Consider the following 22,510-nt stretch of genomic DNA (forward strand, 5'->3'; position numbering starts at 1 on the left):
AATAATTAACTCAGCAAGTTCTTATCCCCAAATTATCCCTTATTAACATTTTACTTAAATCATCTTAATTAACCGAATTTAAACTTCTAAACCTCATTTTAAAACATGACATTCACCCCAAGTTCCCTTTCACGAGTTTCCCAATTTTTATAATTATTACCAAACAACTTATCCAATAAAAATATATAATTATACCCCTTTGGATTCCAAAATTTTCCCCCCCTTCCCCGGTTTTGATCCCCGAAAAATTGTCTTTCAGTCTATCAATTCTCAGCCTGGGTCTATCACGTCCGAGGCCCTTAAGTCTCTTTCAGTCCCTCTCAGCCAGTTTTGTTGACAATCCTTCATGTTGAACATCAAGTTTCGGAGCAGCTTTGACCCACTAGGGTCTATATTTTTTCCAACCAGGCCTCCATATTCGAAGAAAAAGTCCAGATCCTGTTTCTTAGTCTTTTCAGATACCAATGTCCCAAAAGTCCCAAATACCTCAATTTTCACCTTTATCAAATTTGTAATCCAAGGGTCTTCCATCGAATTTGTAATCCAAGGGTCTTCCGGACTCCCCATAAGGGAGAGTCCCCAATCTTCATTCTCCATTTCATACCAAGTTTTCATCATCCAAACCTTGCTTTCCTTATATTCCATCCTGACAGGCCTCTGGTTGTCCTTTTCCACCTGCCGCATTTCAGCTCCTCCATTCGACTCCTCTAAAACAAAACAAATTTCTTCTTCTCCAGCTGCAGTTTCTTCTTGAATCAAATCCTCAACAGTTTCAACAGAATTGTTTACTTTAGAGTTCAAGGTTGTAAGATTTGTAGCCATAACATCACTCAACTCTTGCAATATTCCCAGGAAATGAAACACTCTATCCAACTCTGCCTGTACTTTTCCATCTACAGCCATTGTAGTATCTCAGAACCCCCTCTAGAGGGATTCTGGTTACGATATTCTTTCTCCAACAATCAGGTTATTTTGTTATTTTGTTCTTATTTCTTCTTAATTTTCCAAAGCTTATAGTCCAATGTAACAAAAATAACCGGTGAAAATAGCACAAAGCCAAGTTTCCTGACTTTGACAGCTCATTTGACAGCTGTCAAACTCTATTTAAAACCTCCACAGGCTCTCTCTCGGTTCACTCCCGGATCCGGGGGGTTAAACTTCAGCTCTCCCAGTCAATTCTAATCCTCCAGCACCAAACATATGTAGTCAAATCGTGAAATTAAAAGTTTTTATCTCAACGAGAGAAAGACAGTCTCTCGACCTTAGTTATCCAAATTCTTGCTTTAAGATGCCTGCAAGGGGGGGGGGGAGGTGGACTTCCTTTTAGCACCTCCCCCGGTCGTGCCAAATTCAGTTAAAAGAAAATTTTAAGTCCAATTTCCGTATTACTCACGGGTTGTTACTTTGTAGTCCAAATGGTCAAGGAAAGAAGTCAGCGCTCTCCAGCCATGGCTTGCGGCTTCACTCCGTGGAAGAAGCGGTCTACTCACAGCACCACGCCACTCTCCGTCACCCGCTCCGGAGCCTTTAAAAAGGCTTCTTTGCGGGTCGGGGAGGGCGCTAATGGTGCCCACCGAGTCACCAAGTCCACAGGCTTCAGCACCTGTGGTTTCTAAGGGTCCCCGCGTTGCCGCCGCGGCAGGACCCCTCTTCTACAGAGCCGATTCCCTCCGGAGCTCGGAGGGAATCCGCCATTAGCTGATCGCGCCAACCCGGAAGTCGCCAGCCAGTGTTTTAATTTCCTCCAGAGAGACGGATAAGACTATTACGTCTATCGCCCTTAAATTTTGGGCCTTCCATCTATCTGTCAGAGGAACTGCAGGGGCCTCAGACACAGTATGCCTCACTCCAAACTGTCGTAGTAAACTTTCACTCCACACAGCCCACGTCTTGTAATTGTGGCCATTTAGCTTTGGGCACTCAGCAGCTTGAGAAGCTTGGAAAAACTCCATTCCAGCTTTTTACCTGAGCCGTGAGTCTATTTCACTTCAGAGACTTCTTATCTTGGCAGCTCATTAATCACGAATTCTGTTTGGCTCGACTCCCAGGCCAATTAAGCCAGCTGGACATCTAAGTCTCTCTCTTGCCGCGGCAAACAGAAAAGCCTTATTTTCTTTCGCTATCCCCACATACCTCAACACAGTCTGTTGCAGTCTTACTCTCCTGTAAGTTCCGTGAATCTGGGCCCATAACGTGTTGTTGGGATACTGCCAGGGAGACAAAGTCCATCATGGCTCCACGTCGCCTCCGGACGTCCATCGATCTCCCGTAGAAACGCAGTATCAGCAATTAGCGACACAAGCTCCAGAAATAGCTTGCCACATTCCAGAACTGATGCACGCTCTTAACAGCAGATAATGCACAGCGAAAGATCATAGAACCATAGAGTGGGAATAGACCACAAGGGCCATCGAGTCCAACCTCCTGCCAAGCAGGAAACACCATCAGAGCACTCCTGACATATGGTTGTCAAGCCTCTGCTTAAAGACCTCCAAAGTAGGAGACTCCACCACACTCCTTGGCAGCAAATTCCACTGTCGAACAACTCTTACTGTCAGGAAGTTCTTCCTAATGTTTAGGTGGAATCTTCTTTCTTGTAGTTTGGATCCATTGCTCCGTGTCTGCTTCTCTGCGGCAGCAGAAAACAACTTTTCTCCCTCCTCTATGTGACATCCTTTTATATATTTGAACATGGCTATCATATCACCCCTTAACCTCCTCTTCTCCAGGCTAAACATGCCCAGCTCCCTTAGCTGTTCCTCATAAAGCATCGTTTCCAGGCCTTTGACCATTTTGATTGCCCTCCTGTGGACACGTTCCAGTTTGTCAGTGTCCTTCTTGAACTGTGGTGCCCAGAACTGGACACAGTACTCCAGGTGAGGTCTGACCAGAGCAGAATACAGTGGCACTATTACTTCCCTTGATCTAGATGCCATACTCCTATTGATGCAGCCCAGAATTGCATTGGCTTTTTTAGCTGCCGTGTCACACTGTTGGCTCATGTCAAGTTTGTGGTCAACCAAGACTCCTAGATCTTTTTCACATGTACTGCTCTCAAGCCAGGTGTCCCCCATCTTGTATTTGCGCCTCTCATTTTTTTGCCCAAGTGCAATACTTTACATTTCTCCCTGTTAAAGTTCATCTTGTTTGTTTTGGCCCACTTCTCTAATCTGCCAAGATCGTTTTGAAGTGTGATCCTGTCCTCTAGGGTGTTAGCCACCCCTCCCAGTTTGGTGTCATCTGCAAATTTGATCAGGATGCCCTTGAGTCCATCATCCAAGTCGTTGATAAAGATGTTGAATAGGACCGGGCCCAAGACAGAACCCTGTGGCACCCCATTAGTCACTCTTCTCCAGGATGAAGAGGAACCATTGATGAGCACCCTTTGGGTTTGGTCAGTCAGCCAGCTACAAATCCACTGGGTGGTAGTATAGTCAAGACCGCAGGAGGTTAAGGGGTGAAATGATAGCCATGTTCAAATATATAAAAGGATGTCACATAAAGGAGGGAGAAAGGTTGTTTTCTGCTGCTCCAGAGAAGCGGACATGGAGCAATGGATCCAAACTACAAGAAAGAAGCTGTCAGGGAACTGCCATCAGAGGGAAGAGGAGAGGAAAGTCGCTCCAGTGATGCAGGGGAGGGAACTAGCAAGGAGAGAGAGAGAGCTTCCACGGGGGAAAGAAATCCAGGGGACACCAGGGAGAAAGGGGAAGCTGAGAGTAAGGCGGAGGGGAGGCTCAGAGACTCTTCCAGTGAAATCAGCGGAGAGAGCACAGGACCTCTGCTTGGAACACCCACGCTGCGCAGAAGGCTTCCACGCAGAGAATCTAGGAGGAGACTTGGAGTCAAGCAACTTTTATGTTGGAAGATATTTAGGTCCCGCCCACTGACGGATTCTGCCAGTGACTAAGACAGTCACGTTTCAAGGGCTGTCAAACCAGGGAAAGTTTTAGCTATACGGCTAGCTTGGAGCAGTTTGCAGTTTACGCACAAGCAACCCCAATTCTCATTACAGCAATTACTGCAGAAGTACGCTATTAGCTCTTTCTGCTTGTCCGTTGGTCTTGGTCCGTTGAGAGCCAGTGTGGTGTAGTTGTTAGGAGCGGTAGTCACGTAATCTGGGTAACCGGGTTCGCGTCTCTGCTCCTCCACATGCAGCTGCTGGGTGACCTTGGGCCAGTCACACTTCTTTGAAGTCTCTCAGCCCCACTCACCTCACAGAGTGTTTGTTGTGGGGGAGGAAGGGAAAGGAGACTGTTAGCCGCTTTGAGACTCCTGAAGGGGAGTGAAAGGCGGGATATCAAATCCAAACTCTTCTTCTTCTTCTTCTCCAGGTGTCTGGCCGTCGAGAAGCTCACTTCGATGTCCAGCAGGCCCATGTGCTTCTTCCAGAATCTGGAAGTAAATTGTCTGCCTCTGTCGGACAAAACCCTCAAGGGGGCGCCATGCAACCTGAAAACGTGATGTATAAACAGCCTGGCTGTCTCCTCTGCTGTCACTGCATGCGAGCAAGCAATAAAATGGCACATTTTGGTCAACAAGTCCACTACCACCATGACTGCTGTTTTCCCCCTGGACTTGGGTAAATCGGTCATAAAATCTATGGATTCCGGGGTGGGTAAGGGCTCCAGTAACCCCGTGGGTGGTGCCCTCTCCCCTTTAGCCCTCTGGCAGCGCTCACACCCCCTTACGTATTCTCTAACATCTTCCCTCACTCTTGGCCACCAGAACTGCCTGGTGACTAGCAACATGGTCTTGTGTTGACCAAAATGTCCCGCCGTGGGGTTATCATGTAGTTGTTTGAGTACTTTTCTCCTCAAGTCCCCTTCTGGTATGTACAATGCTCCCTTATAGTACAGCGCCCCCTCCTTTTCCTCAACCCCCCCCTGATTTTCTTCTGCGTCTCGTATCTCCCTGATTTTAGTTTGTGCGTACTCGTCATTCCTCGTCAACTCGGTTAGTTCTTGTCTCCCTATCAACACTCCCCCACACACCCATCAGTCCTCGGGTATCACATATCGTGCTTCTGGCTCTCCCTCTTCTTCCACGTACTCTGGTTTACGGGAGAGGGCGTCTGCCCTGACGTTTTCTTTTCCGGGCACATACTGAATTTCAAAGAAGAACTTGGAAAACTCCTGTGCCCATTGCACCTGTCTTTGGTTGAGAACTCGAGCAGTCCTCCAATATTCCAGGTTTTTGTGGTCCGTGCACACCTGGATCTTGTGCTTCGCGCCTATCAGGAAATGTCTCTAACGTCGAAAGGCTTCATGAATTGCCTGTAATTCCCGGTCATACGCTGTGTAGTTCTGCTCTGACTTGTTCAGCTTCCTAGAAAAAAAGGCACACGGCTTCCACTCTGATCGATTTCCTGGCTGGAGCAGCACGGCTCCGACCGCTCTGTCTGACGCGTCTGTTTCCACCCTCATAGGCTTCCGCAGATCCACGTGTAAGAGTTGCTCCTCCGAAGCAAACACCCTCTTTAGCTTTTCAAAAGACTCCTGAGCTGCTGCTGTCCATTCAAACTTCTTCTTGCTGCTGAGACAATCAGTTATGGGTGCCGTTAGGTGGGCGAAGTTCTTGATGAACTTTCTATAGAAGTTTCCAAACCCTAGGAACCTCTACATGTCCTTCCGGGTCTTGGGAGCCTTCCATTCTAGTACTGCCTGCACCTTGCCTGGGTCCATTGCCAGGCCTTTGTCTGACAACCTGTAACCCAGGAACTCCACCTCTCGGGCGTGGAATTGGCATTTCTCCAGTTTGACCCACAGCTGGTGCTCCTGCAGCCTTTTCAGCACTTCCCTGACATCTTTTACATGCTGCTCCTCGTTCTCTGAGTAGATAAGCATGTCGTCCAGGAAGGCCACACAATTCTTGTACAGCAGGGACCCCAGCACGTGGTGCATGAATGCTTGAAATGTGCTGGAACCCGATTGTAATCTGAAGGGCATCACGAGGTACTCAAAGGCCCCCAGAGGGGTGAACATCGCGGTTTTCCATTCATCCCCCTCCCTCATCCTTATCAAATTGTACGCCCCTCGAAGGTCCAACTTGGTAAAAACCTTCCCTTTCCTTACCCTGGCCAAAATGTCATCAATCCTGGGCATTGGGAAGGTCACTGGTTCCGATACCCGGTTGACGGATCGGTAATCTACGACCAAGCGGGGCTCCTTGGACTCTCTTTTGTCCACAAAGAACACTGGACTGCCCCCCACCGCCCTTGATTCTCATATAAAGCCCCTCTTCAGGTTCTTGTCAATGAACTTCCGCAACTCCTGCATCTCCCTGTCCGACATGGCATACAGCTTACCCACTGGTAACTGAGCCCCTGGGAGTAGGTTGATCTGACAGTCAAAGGGCCTGTGAGGGGGTAGTCTATCTGCCTCTTTCTCGCTGAAGACTTCTTCCAGGTCTGCATACTGAGGTGGTACTCTCACTTTTTCTCCCACCGCCATCCCTGCCACCCTGGCTACTGCCATCCTCGGGGTTTCCCCTTCGTGGCAGTGCTCTACGCAGTGAGCTGACCCAAAGGTGACTGTCCGCTGGTGCCACCCCACTACTGGATCGTGCAGTGCTAGCCAGCTCATTCCCAGTATGATTGGTGGCCCTGCTAATGTGGCAACGTGAAAGGCAATAGTCTCAGTGTGTCTGGAGACCCTCATTTTCATGGGAGGGGTCTGGTGGGTCACTTCCCCCCCCCCCAAGAGTTCTCTCCCATCAATGGTTGTTACTTGCAGGGGGTGTTCGAGAGGCACCACCTGGAGTTGGTGTTCTAGTGCAAAATCCCTGCTAAAGAAGTTGCAAGAGCTGCCAGAATCCAGCAATGCCTTCAGCTTAATAGGGTGTCCGTTGGGGAGCTCTAACACCACCTCTATGGCTATGGCTGCCCGGGGGGGGGGTCTGGTTTGGGCACCTTCACTGGTTGCTCGCCTGGCTGCTGTGCCCACTCTCCTGCAGCCAAGCCTTGCCGTTTCCCTGCTCCTGCTCTCCCCCAGCGGCCCCCACCATTCCTTGCCACGCCTTTCTCTGAGGGCAGACTCTGGCAAAATGTCCCGGCTGTAGGCAGAGAAAACACTTCCTGGTCATTTTCCCCTCTTTCTTGCGAACCTCGCCGGAGTTTGAAACCCCGCGCGCGCACACTCCTCCAATTTCCATTGGTTCCGCGGGCGGCACGGGCGGTGCAGGTGGCTCAGGCACGTCTGGAATGCGATTGTCATGCCAATGCTCCGCTCTCCCTTCCCGTCTTTCCAGAGCGCACGCCTCTTGGTGTACTCCCACAGCAAGCGCCATTTTAGTCAGCTGGTCCATCGATTGCGGGCGGGGCGAGCGGGAAAGTTCATCTTTTACCCAAGAGGATAAGCCCTCCTCAAATAGCATTTGTACTGGTTCGGAACCCAGTTCCCACCCAAGTTTGTGGATTAGCATGGCAAATCGTGACCAGTACTCTCTCACTGATTGGTTCCCTTGTTTGCACGCCATCAGCTCCTTGCGTGTCACGCTTTGCTCCACATCACTTGAGAACATATGGTCCATGGCGCTAAAAAATTTCCTCAAGTCCTTTAAGGCGGCATTCTCCGATGCCATTAAGGGCCTAATCCATTCTCTGGCCCCGCCTTCCAGGTGCCCTATCACAAAAGCGACCCTCCCCCCATCGTCTACAAAGTCCTCATACTGCAGGTCCAGCGCATATTGCACTTCTGTCTTAAATGCATTATAGTCTCTGGGGTTGCCTGAAAACTTCTGTACTTGTCCCGGTACCTTCCTTGCGATGGGGGTGGGCTTCCCCTGGGCATCCTGAGTCCGCCTTTCATCCAGCCGTGCCGCTAGTATAGCCAGTTGCTGCTCCAACTCTCTGTTTCTCTCTTCGAGCGTTGGTTCCTTCCTGGCCCCCTCTCCAGCGCCTGCTCCTCCAGTTTGACTCATGACGCTGCCTCTGCTGCTCTCCGCACAAGCAACGAGGAGACTGACGGACAAGCAGAAAGAGCTAATAGCGTACTTCAGCAGTACCTTCGGTGCTACGTCAACAAAAGGGGAAACGATTGGGTGGAAAAGCTAGCGCTGGCCGAATTTACATACAATAACGCTGAACATGTGTCCACGGGGATGAGTCCCTTCATGGCCAATTACGGGTGTCACCCCAGGGCCTTCCCAGGGGAGGGGGAGGGGAGGTGGAGTGTGCCGGCGGCCGAACAATTTGTGGAAGAAATGGAAGCTTTACACCAACAACTTAAGGTTAACCTGGAGAGGGCTAAGGAAGTATACAAGAGGCAGGCAGACAAGCACCGAAGAGAAGGGGAGACTATAAGGGTTGGAGATCAGGTGTGGTTGTCAACCAAAGGGTTACCGTTCAAAGGGGGGTGTAAGAAATTACAGCCGAGATGACTGGGACCCTTTGAAGTAACGCAGCAGGTAAATCCGGTGACCTTTAGACTAAGATTGCCCACCAACATGAAGCTACACCCGGTGTTCCACAGGTCCTTGCTCTCACCGTACCGGGAAGGGTGGGAATTGCAGGGAGGAGAAAGAGAAATCCCCAGGCATCCATGGGTGGAGGAAAGGGAATTCAGTGGGCAGGCAGCGGAAATCCTCGATTCAAGGTGGAGAGGGAGAAGGGTGGAATATTTGGTGGCCTGGGAAGGGGAACCAGAGTCGGAAAACGCTTGGGTTCCTGCGGAAGAGATCAGGGATGAGTATCTGCAGGAGGAGTTTCATAGCAGGTTCCCAAGGAAGCCCAAACCCCTTGGAAGGTTCTGGGGAGAGCAATTTGGCACCACGGAGGATGAAGAAGAGTTTGAGGGGTGGCCAGCCTCAGCAGAGGAGGAAGGAGGGGAAGCCAAGGGAGAGGAATCCGACTGGGGAGATTGGGCAGCAGAAAGAGATAGCAACAGATGGAGAGCGGTGTTTGAATCCTCTGAGGAAGGGGAGAGCTCCTTCCAGGGGTTTCCCGCGTTGCCGTCCGAGGAACGGAGGGGAGAGGGGGAGGGCCCTGGGAGGGAGGTGGATGTCAGGGAACTGCCATCAGAGGGAAGAGGAGAGGAAAGTCGCTCCAGTGATGCAGGGGAGGGAACTAGCAAGGAGAGAGAGAGAGCTTCCACGGGGGAAAGAAATCCAGGGGACACCAGGGAGAAAGGGGGAGCTGAGAGTAAGGCGGAGGGGAGGCTCAGAGACTCTTCCAGTGAAATCAGCGGAGAGAGCACAGGACCTCCGCTTGGAACGCCCACGCTGCGCAGAAGGCTTCCACGCAGAGAATCTAGGAGGAGACTTGGAGTCAAGCAACTTTTGTGTTGGCGCAAATTTAGGTCCTGCCCACTGACGGATTCTGCCAGTGACTAAGACAGTCACGTTTCAAGGGCTGTCAAACCAGGGAAAGTTTTAGCTATACGGCTAGCTTGGAGCAGTTTGCAGTTTACGCACAAGCAACCCCAATTCTCATTACAGCAGCTTCCACCTAAACATTAGGAAGAACTTCCTGACAGTAAGAGCTGTTTGACTCCTTTGCTGCCAAGGAGTGTGGTGGAGTCTCCTTCTTTGGAGGTCTTTAAGTAGAGGCTTGACAACCATATGTCTTTTTTTTTTGCATATATTTTTATTAGTTTTATATATAGTCATACAATTTTATCCAAATTTTACCTAATTTTAACAAAATACAACTTTTGACTTCCTTCTACTTCTCTGGTAATCATCCATTTTTACCCTTCAATACGCATTCCTTTAGTTGCATTGCCATTTGTCTTCCCTCCCCTTCTATTTTCTTTCAGCAATACCTCTTAAGGTTTTACAGTGCTTCTTGAAACCCCACTAGCGTTGTTTGTACCTCACATATATTTTTCAGATAATCTACAAATTTTCCCCAATCTTCGATGAACTTTTGGTTTCGGGCATATCTTATTTTCCCGGTCAGTTTATCCAGTTCCGCATAATCAGTCAGTTTCATTGTCCAATCTTGAATCGTCGGTATTTCCTCCTGTTTCCATTTTTGGGCCAGTAGAATTCTTGCTGCCGTGACTGCATACTGGAATAGCTTACAGTCTCTCCTTTGAATGTCTTTACCTGTAATCCCTAAAAGAAAGGCTTCTGGTTTCTTAACAAAGGTGTATTTTAACATCTTTTTCAATTCGTTATATATTGCTTCCCAGAAACTCTTTACTTTCTTGCATTCCCACCACATATGGTAGAATGTTCCCTCTTTTCCTTTACATTTCCAGCACTTATTACATGTCTTATACATTTTTGCCAATTTTACCGGAGTAATATACCATCTATAAAACATTTTCATTACATTTTCCTTCAATCCCATGCATGCAGTGAATTTTAAATTTTCTTTCCATAATTTCCCCCAATCTTCAAATTGAATGTTATATCCAAAGTCTTTGGCCCACTGTATCATTACTGATTTAACCTCTTCATCTTTCGTACACCATTCTAACAATATTTTATACATTTTTGACAGAGTTTTGTATTCATTATTTATTATCTCTGTTTGGAACCTTGAATCTTTTTCTGCATATCCACTTTCCTTTATATCTTTTTTAAACATTTCGTTTACCTGAAAATAATGCAACCAGTCATACACATAATCCTTAACTTGTACATATGGTTTTAGTTTCCATTTTCCTCCTTCTTTAGTTGTTAATTCTCTGTATGTAGCCCAATTCCCTCTCATATTAATTTTCTTTACACTCATTACCTCTAACGGAGATAGCCAATGTGGAACTCTTGGCTCCAGAAGGTTTTTATACCTGTCCCATACTTCTATTAATGAACTCCTGAAAATGTGGTTCCCAAATCCTTTATGAACTTTCTTCTTCTCACACCATAAATAAGCGTGCCACCCAAATCTGTCGTCATGACCTTCTAAGTCCAACAATTCCGTATTTTCTAATTTAATCCATTCCTTTAACCAGCAAAGACAAGCTGCTTCATAATATAACTTCAGATCTGGCAGGGCGAAGCCTCCCCTTTCCTTCGCATCTGTTAATAATTTATATTTTATTCTTGGCTTCTTGCCCTGCCAGATATACCTTGAAATCGTTCTTTGCCACTCTTTAAAAATCCCTACCCCCTTAATAACGGGGATAGTCTGAAATAAAAATAACATCTTTGGGAGCACATTCATTTTTATCGTAGATATTCTACCCAAAAAAGAGAGCTTCATTCTACCCCACACCTCCAAGTCATTCTTAATTCCTTTCCACATCTGAACATAATTATTCTGGAACAGGTCAATATTTTTAGGAGTTAACCAAATTCCTAAGTATTTTACTTTCTTTACCACCTCTATCTCTGTCTGTTGTTGCAACATTTCTACCTTATTGAACTCCATGTTTTTCACCATTATTTTAGTTTTTTTCTTATTCAATCTGAATCCGGCCACTTTTCCAAATTGTTCAATCTCCTCTAATACTTTTTTGACACTCTCCCCTGGTTCCTCCATCGTTATAACCAGATCATTGGCAAAGGCTTTTACTTTATATTCGTTCTGACCCACTGACACCCCTTTGATTGATTTATTTTGTCTAATCATATTTAACAGGACCTCCAGTACCGTTATAAATAACAATGGTGAGAGCGGACAGCCTCGCCTTGTTCCTTTGGTTATTTTTATATCTTCTGTAACCACATTGTTAACAATCAGTTTAGCTTTCTGTTCTGTATATATTGCCTTGATTCCATTAAAAAAGTCTTCCCCTACTTTCATATACTCTAAGTTTTTCAACATAAAATCCCATACAATATTATCAAAAGCTTTTTCAGCATCCACAAACATCAATATTGCTTGCTTCTCATTTCTGGCAGTCAAATATTCCAAAATATTAATTATATTCCTTACATTATCTTTCATTTGTCTGCCTGGCAGAAAACCTGCTTGATCTTTGTGGATAATATTTGTTAAAATCTTTTTCAATCTCTTCGCCAAAATTGCTGTAAATATTTTGTAATCCATATTCAATAAAGAGATGGGCCTATAATTTTTAACTTGAGTCAAATCAGAGTCTTGTTTCGGAATCAAAGTAATAAATGCTTCCTTCCATGTTTCTGGGATTTCTCTTAATTTCAAGATATTATTCATAACCTCTTTCAATGGAACTAACAAGGCGTTTCTCATTTCCTTATAGTATCCTGGTGTAAATCCATCCGGTCCTGGGGCTTTGCCTCTCTTCAGTTCTTTTATCACCTCTTTAATCTCTTCCACTTCTATAGGGGTATGCAGCTGGGCTTTTTGTTCTGTCGGGATCTTCTGCACCTTTTTATCTTTAAGAAATTTTTCTATTCTCCTTAAATTATTTCTCTCTTTATTGTTGTATAATTGACTGTAAAAGTCCAAGAATCCTTTTCTGATTCCTTTCGGGTTAACAATCTCATCACCATTTACAATAATTTTGTTAATCGTGTTCTGTTCTTTTCTCTTTTTGATTTGCCATGCAAGTAGTTTCCCTGATTTGTTAGCGAACTCAAAGTTTTTCTGTCGTAGTCTCTTTATATTCCATTCTACTTCTTGATTTATCATCATTGCAAATTGAGTTTGTAGAATCTTAATTTCTTGTTTAATTTTGACATTGTTTGGTTTTTTGATTAATTTCTGCTCATTGTCCATAGTCTGCTTCAAGATTTCCTTTTTTCCTTTTTCTCTCTGTTTATTCTTTAATGAGTTCTGTTGTATGAAAAATCCTCTCATAACTGCTTTGCTTGCATCCCAAACAATATTCATCTTTGTACCTTTGTTAGAATTATCCATAAAGTATTCCAATAATTTCTTTTGTGCTTTTTCCATAATATTCTGGTCATTCAACAAATAGTCATTAATTCTCCATCTAAAGGTTCTTTCTTCAAAACACTTTATTTCTAATTTTATTGGATTGTGGTCTGAAATCACTTTAGGTTGTATTTCTACTTGCTGGATTCTTGGAGTCAGTTCATTTGAGACCCATATTTGGTCGATTCTAGACATTGACTGATTCGGCTCTGAAGAATAAGTAAATTGCTTCTCCAATGGATGTCAACCAAATTACAATTCTTAATCATCGAGAAAAAAGTTTTTGGTAATTTCCCTTCTTTATTTATTCCTTCTCTTAGTCTGTCCATTTCCAGTGACACCACTCCATTCATATCTCCCATTATTACAATTTTCTGGTCCAAATATTCAAATAATTTTTCTTCCAATACTTTGTAAAAATCAGTCTTATTTCCATTAGGTGCATAGATCCCGACAATTATTAAATTTTCACCTTGCCATTTGATTTGGACTGCTATAATTCTTCCTTCCTCATCTTTGAAAATTTCTTTAGCATCAATTTTATTTTTGATATATAACACAACTCCTCTTTTTTTCTCCTTGTCCGAAGATACGAATTCATTCCCTAATCTTCTATTAATCAAAATTTTCCTGTGTCTTCTTGCCACATGTGTTTCTTGTAAACAAATGATATCCAAATTTTTCTTCCTTAAAAATTGTTCAATTTTATTTCGTTTTCTTTTATCATTCATCCCATTAATATTCCAACTCCAAAGTTTTAAAGCCATAATCAGATCAAATTAAATAAATTTAATTTAGATTTAAATTTCTATCTTCTTTTGTTCCATCTTCTTCTTCTACTTCTTCTTCTTCAGATCTCGATCCTTGGTCTTCTTCCTCTTCTGTCGATTCTAACTCATCCTTGGGTCGCGCTCCTGCTCCTGCTCCTTTTCCTCTTCTTCTTCCACTTGCAGTGGAATTTCCCTATTTCTTCTGGGCTTGTCAATCTGCATTTCTTAGTTTTGTAAAAGAATGAAATTCCTTCTGGATATTCCCATCTGAAGTCAATCTTGTTTCTCTTCAGAATCTGTACCAGTGGCTTGTAGGGATCTCTTCGTTTCAACAGCCGAATTGGAATATCTTTAAAGATGATTATGTAGCTCCCGTCAATGTATAATCTTTTCTCTATCTTCTTTTGTAATATCAAATTTCTCATCTCACGATCTCTGAACGTAATTAAACAATCCCCTGGAAATTTCTTTGCCTTTGTTGTTCTTACTCTCATTCTGAATGCATTTTGTACAGTTTTTCCAACTTCCTCTGTTGACATCTCCAGCCACTGCGCAATTTCTGTTATCAGTCTATCTTTAATGTTTTCATTCTGTATTTCTGGTACTGATCTCAACCTCAGATTAACTTCCCTCTGTCTCAATTCATTCATAGCAATTGCATCTTTAATTTCTTCCTGGGATTTATTTATTTCATTCATCTCCACCTTCAATTTTTCTTCCTCTCGCTTCACTTCCCTCATTTCCGATTTTGTCTTTTTCAACCCCTCTTCTACTGATTGTGTTCTTTTAGAAACCTCTTTTATTTGTCCTCTCAGTTCGTTAACTGTCTCATCAATTTTTTTATCCATTTTCCCAACCTTATTATCAACTTGTTCCATTTTTGATTCTAAATTCTTTTGGCTTTGTTTGATAGCTGCAAACATCTTCAATATTTCTGTTCTGAAATCCGATTCCTGCTTAGATGCCCTCCTGTCCATTGGTTTCCCCCCTTCCACCCCTTTCTTTTGTTCCATTTCCCAAATCTCTTATCAATTCCTCCTAATCAAATCACAGATATATTTAATTTACAAATTTCAGTTCAAAAAAATAAGGAAAGAAAGTAAATAAACACAATTGAATAATCAGGGAAATGACAAAAGTATCTTATCCAAGTCTTTTGCTGATGAGAGTAATTTATAATACCTCCAAAAGTCAAAAACCAAAGTACTTAATCCCTCCTTAATTTCTGGAGGGTGGGGGATGTACCACCACCAGATGATAATGTTCTTGCCCCCAAATGGGCTAATCCTTAATTGGAGTCTTCCCTTTATCTTTATATTTGTAATCCTAATAGGTTTATAATCCCAATATAATCCAAATAAAATTGTAATCCAAGTGAAAAATCCCAATGGGTTGAGTCTAATAAAAACCAGTAGAGTTTTATTCCAAAGGAGACATCCAAACAGAAATCTAGTCCAGATAAATTTGTAGACCAATAAAAGAGGGGAGCATCAACCGTTGCTGTCCGTGAATAAACAAAGGGTAGAATCCACTTAGAATGAAACAAAAGAACCAAGTAGGAGCCAAGGTCACACTTGAAAAAAATTCCACCAATTTGAAAGGCAGCTCAGAAAAACAAATTGTAGTAGCACAGTCCCACCACTGGGGAATTTATATCCAAATTTAAAAGGCAAAAAAAATCAAGAAAAAAATAGAGTTATTTAAACCAAATTCCCGCATTTCGTCTGTTATTTTATTATGTCCAAAGTTTATATCCAATTTGGAAAGATTTAAAGATTGGAGAATGGAGAAATAGGAGGTATATGCCAAATTGTTATAACTGTAGCCTTTGAAAAGTGCACTTTGTCTTTAAAAGTGAAAGCGGTGCAGCGGTAAACTTCCTTCTTTGATTATCCTCCGTATCATCGAGGATCTTTATATACCCCTTTAGTTACATTCTGTTCCCCTAATAATCCATTTACTCCTTTACATTCTTCCAAATTAGACAAACTTACTTTTAACTTCTTTATCTTGTTTCTAAAAGTTACGGGGAAACGGAAACAATAGCCACTAATGGCAACTAACTTTCATTTTCCAGCTCTGCATACGTTGCTGCGTCAAAAGTGATTCCAGACAAAAGTTGAACTCGAAAAATAAAATCTTACTTAATTCTGAACTTTCCTTAAGTCGCACCTTCAAAACAGCACTTAAATTGAGTCCAAATTTCCTTTGGTTTGAGAGCGGAGAGCTGTTCTTCGCAAGCTCGGGGCTTCGCTATTCGGATGCAGCAATGGCTTCCCGATAGCCCACTAACCCGTTCTGCTGTGCTCTTCACCCTTTTCAGGGTTACCTGACGGCCGGATGAGCAGTTTTTGGGCACCGCCGGGAACCTGATACCCTGGACACCTTCCACAGATTTTCTGGGGAGCTACTGCACCCTGTAGCCCCCCTTTCCCATTCGAAATAGCTGGGATCTCTCGCTCCGAGAAATCCCTCGCTTGCGGCAAGATCGCGCGCCACCGGAAGTCCAGCTTGACAACCATATGTCAGGAGTGATGGTGTTTCCTGCTTGGCAGGGGGTTGGACTCGATGGCCCTTGTGGTCTATTCCAACTCTATGATTCTATGATTCTATTCTATGATTCTATGATAACTCAGCAATTGTGTCCCATTTACAGTAAAAGGTACCAATGCCTGTGAAAGTCATTGAAGTAGCCAACAGAGGAGACGAAAAAGGAATAAGTACCCCTTCTGTTGGACAAATGAGAAAGCAGAACTTGAGAACTTCTGCCTTACCCATAGAAGGTGACCACTCACTCAGATCTCCCCCGGTCATAATCATTAAATGGTTTTTCTTTCGTTTATTAACCAATTAATATGAATCCTGTGAAGCGTCTAGAACATATTGAATAATGCAATACTACAATAATAACATGTACACCTGAAGAAGGGCTGAGGTGAGTTTATCAGATGGGGAGGCCAGTGCACATCATGCTGCTCCTAGTTTCCTTGACCTAAAAAAAAATAAATGAAGTAACTTAAACTGCAGAAACAATTGTGCAGGGTGTGGGTGCTTTCCAGCGTTTTTCTTGGTTGGACAGATGTTGTGGTTGTGTTCAAGGTGCCATTAGCTCCTGGCTCTCCAGTAGCACCTTTTCTCTTTGAGGTCAAGGTTTCAGACCTTGAAAGGCTATGAGAGGTTGCTGGATTAAGCCTTCAGGACAGTATAGCTGTGTCCCACTCTCACAAGAATAGCTCCATTGGCGTAAGGAAAAGGAGGGTGTCAGGGACAGAGGGCATCACTTTGAGTAAGAGGGAAACATTCCCTTAGGATGGGCCAATTCCTTGGGGAATGAACAGCTATTCTCTTGTGCCATGGGTAGTTCTCCAAGGGGTGTAGGGCTTCTAGTAGTGGGTGATTTGCTCATTAAGAACATAGATAGTTGTGTATGCGATGAAAAGCCAGGAACTCCAAGATGTAGAGGGTACAGATAACTAGGCACAGCTTTGTAGGCATGGATGAGACAATCTACTGGACATTTGAAACATGCCAGAGTGTGTGCAAAGTAGACCACACAGATGGAAACACTGAAGAGACACGAAAATATATTTGCATGATTTAATAACAAAACTCCTCTAACATACATCTTACATAGTGTCTATAATCATCACCCACCCACCCACCAGGGGGCAAAGTAAAATACATACTATACATTATATATCATTGACAATTGCTGACACAGCTAATTACAGTGACTTATCAGCACCTACTACACTGCTACACAGCTGTAAAACTAGGTCAGGATATGCACCCTGGCTTTTAAAGTGGTACACACACTGTGGAACAATAATGAACCCTAACGTTTAAACAACATTTCCCCTGTGGTTCATAACTGTGGAACAGAAATGTAAAGGATATTCTGTACATATCTTTCATGTGTGACCTTCAGAGTGCCTTAGTAAAAATGTCAGCAATTTGGTTGTCACCTGAAACATACTGAAAAGCGATTATTTTGTCAGCAATTAGCTTATTTGCAAATTGCAAACATAATCTCAAAACTCTAGTGCGTTGCGTATTAGTTTCTGAACACAGAATAGCGAGTCCACTCTGGGAATCGAGGTAGACATTGACTGGTAGTGTTACTTGTATCTGTAGATCTGCAAATACTTGTAGGTACCATTCTACATTGCAAATAGCCTGAATGCATGGGCATAATTCACTCTCCATCGTGGAGAGACATATAATGGTTTGTTTCTGGGACTTCCATTCAAATGGACACCCGTTATAGCAGAAAACCATACCAGACACACCCCTGTAATTATTTTGTTCTACTGCATGAGATGCATAGCAAAAAATTTCAAAACCTGAATTGACACTTGATATGGAAATGATTGCCTCCACACCCAGCACATTCTGATTTGTCCTTGTACCTCTTGTTGAACTTCCTGCGCTCCTGCTTCGTCTGGTATACGTCATTGTCTTTGCTGGGGGATGCTTCATTACTGCTAGCCTCCTCATGGTGCACTGGGATTAGCTTCTTATCAGGATGCAGGCTGCTGTCCTTGAGAATATCCTGGGCGAAGAGTTCAGCAGCTTTTGAGGCCACAGCCTCCTCAATGGTCTTCTGCAGTGTGAGTTATGGCTTTGAGAGAAGACGCCGTTGTGTAGCCTTATTGGAATTCACTGATTGGGTATGCGTTGCTCCGGGGCAGGAGGAAGGTAGTCAAATGACACCTGAGGTTGATTCAAAGAAAGAGTTTATTCTGCTCTCCGGATAGCAGAAGGCACTTGCGTGATCAACTCCACAGCAAGTCCAAAGAAATGACAAGTTTCATGCAGTACCGTATTTTTCGCTCTATAGGACACACTTTTTCCTCTCCAAAAATTAAGGGGATATGTGTGTGCGTCCTATGGAGCGAATGCAGCCTCCTTGGCTTCAGTGATAGCAACGCGAAGCCTCGGAAGCGCAGAGGGAGCGCTCCCTCCACGCTCCAGAGGCTACACGTTGCTTTCGCTGAAGCCTGGAGAGCGAGAGGGATCGGTGCGCACCGATCCCTCTCGCTCTCCAGGCTTCAGGGATAGTCGCCTGAAGCCTTTGGAGTGCAGCGGGACCTCGCGCTGCGCTCCAAAGGCTCCGGGTTCCTTTTGCTGAAGCCGGGAGAGCAAGACTCTCCTGGCTTCAGCAGAGAGGGAGAGCTGCGCAGCGCCCTTTCAGCGAAGCGGGAGGAGAAATGGAATGGGCTCTGTTTCTCCTGCCGCTTCGCTGAAGGGGTGCTGAGCAGAGAGGGGGATAAATTTTTTTTCTTGTTCTCCCCCTCTAAAACAAGGTGCGTCCTATGGTCGGGTGCGTCCTATAGAGCGAAAAATACGGTATTTATATCCTCCAGACACTCTCTTCCCCAGCCACGTCAACTTGTAAACACAGGTTGACTTCACGTATGTTTCTGCTCTGGTACTCTCAACCATAAAAGGATCTTCCTTCCTGTACTTCTGACCATAAAAGGATCTTCCTCTTCCTACTCTTATCTGGGAAGATGTAATCATCTCCGGGAACACACTCTAGCGTTTGTTCCAGGACCTGGGTTTGTGTGTTAGAGTGTGTTCAGGATGTAAGATAAAGCACACACGCATCATCCCTGCTGTACTGGAACTTGGCAAGGTCACTCATTGCCACCACGGACTGATAAGGGAGAGAGCTCTATTCTTGTTATGGATTAACTCAACGGCTTGAGTTTATGCATTTTAGCTAAGGAAAAATAGGGATTTTAGTGCAATTTAAAACTGCCTGCACAGTCAGTTTTGGGGTTTTGGAAACGCATTCCTTCATTCCCTACTCTTCTTTTGGACAGCCTTTCGGCTCGTCCCAAGGTACTGGCCTGTATTCTCGTGTCAGTGCTATAATCTGGGGCCGAATCATTCGTAACATCATTTTATGCATCATATTTTGTAAGCATTGCATTAAGCAGGGTATACAGGAGCAGAAAAGAAGCAAGATTAGTCCATTAACAGCATTACAAGTCCTCTAAGCCACCCAAGGTTCAGAAGCCACTGAGTCAACCAAGACATGTCCCATCCGTTCCAGGTTGGGACAGGAACATGGGCTACTTTCTCTCTTTCTGTTGCCACGTGTCAAATAGCTATACCATGGTCAGAGCCATGGTCAGAGATGTTAAAGCCACAGGCTCCTTCTGTCAAATTTAACGCACCCCAAAATCCGGCGGAAGCCAAAATCAGGGCCGTAACTGAGGACTCATTCCAAGGCACAAGGAGGAGGGGTACTCCTCCCAAAGCATTTGTAGGTCACAGAGTGCAAGAGGTTCCGGGTGCAGACTGTGCAATTGGTTCGGTTTTGCAGAACAGGCTTCCATTTCTGCGTGTTGCGGGCACTCCATTCTCCCATTAGCCGCTGGTGTGGTCATGTGGTGTGGGCATGGCAATGGCCAGAAATCAGAAGACTACCATCCCGGCTAAAACCATGTCCCCCCACAGCCCTACATGAATCATTTGGGCACAGGGATATATTTATTTCCTAATACCTTCTTCTTCTAATACCAAGGGTACCTCCCACAAAGCTATATACAAAGCTACATATTCAAAGGGAAAGAAAAGAAAATGTCCTCTTTTAGTCCACGCTGGATTTTTCTCGTGCCGTGCGTAGAGATGCCAGCTTCCAGGGGTGGCACCAGCAGGGCAGTCGTCTGGTGGGTGCTGAGCCGATGCGGTGAGGAGAAGCGTGAGACGGCGTCTGTAGGGCACTGAGAGATGGTGAGTTGAAGGGGTTGGTGTAAATCAATCGTAGCAGTCCAATCTCATACTGCCTGGGGTTTGCTTCATCCTTCAAATCAGGCCTGCTGGAATATATGCAGTCAGGTGTTGGAGGCCCATTCTCTCCCATAGGTGGTGGCGTAACCGGGTTAAGAACCTCAGTAACTCGAAGCTGCAACTGCGGGTGCAGGAGCAGTGCTTGGCAAAGGGAGATAGAAAAATAAGTTCTTTTCATGTCCAACAATTCTGGCCCAGCGTGAGGAAGACGCACGTGATTTCCTGTCCAAAGGTGAACTTGTCAGCTTTTGTAATCAGAGTGGCAGCAGTCACTGCTGTTCGCATGCAGGGAGGCAAACTTTGTTTCGTATTGGTTAATTTTTCAGACAAATAGGCTATGGGTTGGTCATCATCAGGGTCTAACAATTACCTTGATAAAATTACCTTGATAAAAAACATATTTCGCCATGTGCAAATGGCTCTGGGTACCTACTAGGTCCACAAATCACCATATAGCATATATTCAATACACACACACAAAACGACAATTTGAGCCCAACAAAGGACTGCTGGACATCCAAAGGGCCCCATTACCCCATTAATGCCTTCTGTTTCTTCAGCCAATTCCCATCCCTGTACTATAATGCCCTCAGGACCAAAGGCGCTATGCCCACTTTATCACTATATGATCTTATATACTGAAACACCCTTTTGTACTGTCAGTTTGTCCACTTCACCTCCTTTTCTTAGCTCCTTTCTAAATTCTTCAGTCCCAACATCATCATCATTATTTTCCCCCCTTCCTTTTCTCTCTCTCTCTCTCTTTTTTGACACTGACACAAAGATGAAGTACGTTAACAAGCTAACACAGGTGATGATCTGGCATCTGAAATCATTCACACAAACAGAAGGCTTAAAAACACATAAAAAACATGTACCAGATGCTGGCTCTTCTCCAGGGTTAAATGTGATTGTAGAATACACACACACAAATTGCAAACAGAGATTAAATCACAAAAGAATGAGATCCTCTTGGAAGGTAGCATATTACTGTGATTATCCTACCTTTGCCTTTTAAGATATGCTTCTATCTTAAACTCTTTCTGCAGAATATTTACTGCGAAAGGGTGTTCTGTTGGGCTGCATTTGAAAGTTGATTGACCTTTTGAATAAACTGTAGGACAGTCCTTCCCAGTTTTCCCTATTATTATCTATTATTTATCTGCAAATGATTTAATCTTGATATACTTATCCACGTACTTAATTGACTTGGGACAGTGGTTCAGTTATAATTATGGTACAACAATAAGTTAAGTGCTACCTGCTGTATGGCTGAATTTTCTTATAAGAAAACATCTGATGACAGTCAGAAAGGGTATTCCTATTAAACAGGAGGAATAAGCAACTCATGCTGACTAAATATAAACTCATTTCTGCATCTGTATATATCACACACAGAAGGAGACAGAGTGCAACTCAACTTTTTTTGCATATCTATTTAATTCAATCCTATGCAGAGCAGATGGGGGGGGGGGGGTTTGAGGACTTTGATTGTACATTTGTGTTCTTCCTCTTCCTTCCTTCCTTTTTTTTGGGGGGGGGATGGAATCCTTTCTGATTTCTCCTGCATTTTTGGTCCTGCTTGCGTATGCTACAGAGGATGTAAACAAATCTTACACTAGAGAAAAGCTCTGTAGCTTTTGTGTATCACTGTAGCTTTGTGTACACTGTATCTTAAGTGTATTCTGCTGAAGGACTAAGCTTGCTTGGTGTTATTTGCTTTATGAATTAAGGTCCCAGTTTCCCAATACACACATTTGCTATTTCACCCCAACACTCTTCCTACATGGATTCACACACACACAAAATTCTTATCAAGTAGTTACAGGAATATTAAACTGGAGTGTGCCTGAATTTGCGTCAGTGTAACCATGTTTGATAATAATAAAATTCTGCACATTTATGTAATTCAGACATACAAATTATAATGCACTTTTACATTCAGTTGGGCCAGTTTTCAGAACATTCTGTTTTACTTAGCATTTTGGTTTGAAAACCCAAGTTCCACTTTCTCTGCACTTCCTGCAAGATTGTATATTATTAAACAATAAAAGGCACAATTTTCCAAGAGAACATATGTCTTGGAATTGCATATAATCCCCACCAGGCATCAGAAACTGGCAGATATTACTTGGAAATTTCAAAATTAATGCCCAGATAATTCATATCTTTTCCCCCTGGGTGGTCG

At 44.0% G+C, this 22,510-nt stretch overlaps 1 long non-coding RNA gene across 1 annotated transcript in view; it reads left to right on the forward strand.

Moving 5' to 3' along the window:
* The first annotated feature begins 4,130 nt into the window (after positions 1–4,130).
* Positions 4,131–22,510, forward strand: part of LOC308584301 — a 184,607-nt gene continuing 166,227 nt past the window's right edge. Inside the window, exon 1 of the long non-coding RNA XR_014006757.1 lies at positions 4,131–4,344. This is a non-coding gene — a long non-coding RNA (uncharacterized lncRNA). The remainder of the gene's footprint in view (positions 4,345–22,510) is intronic.

Source organism: Podarcis bocagei (genome assembly GCF_964188305.1).
Source record: "Podarcis bocagei genome assembly, chromosome: 3".
NCBI classification, from domain to species: domain Eukaryota; kingdom Metazoa; phylum Chordata; class Lepidosauria; order Squamata; family Lacertidae; genus Podarcis; species Podarcis bocagei.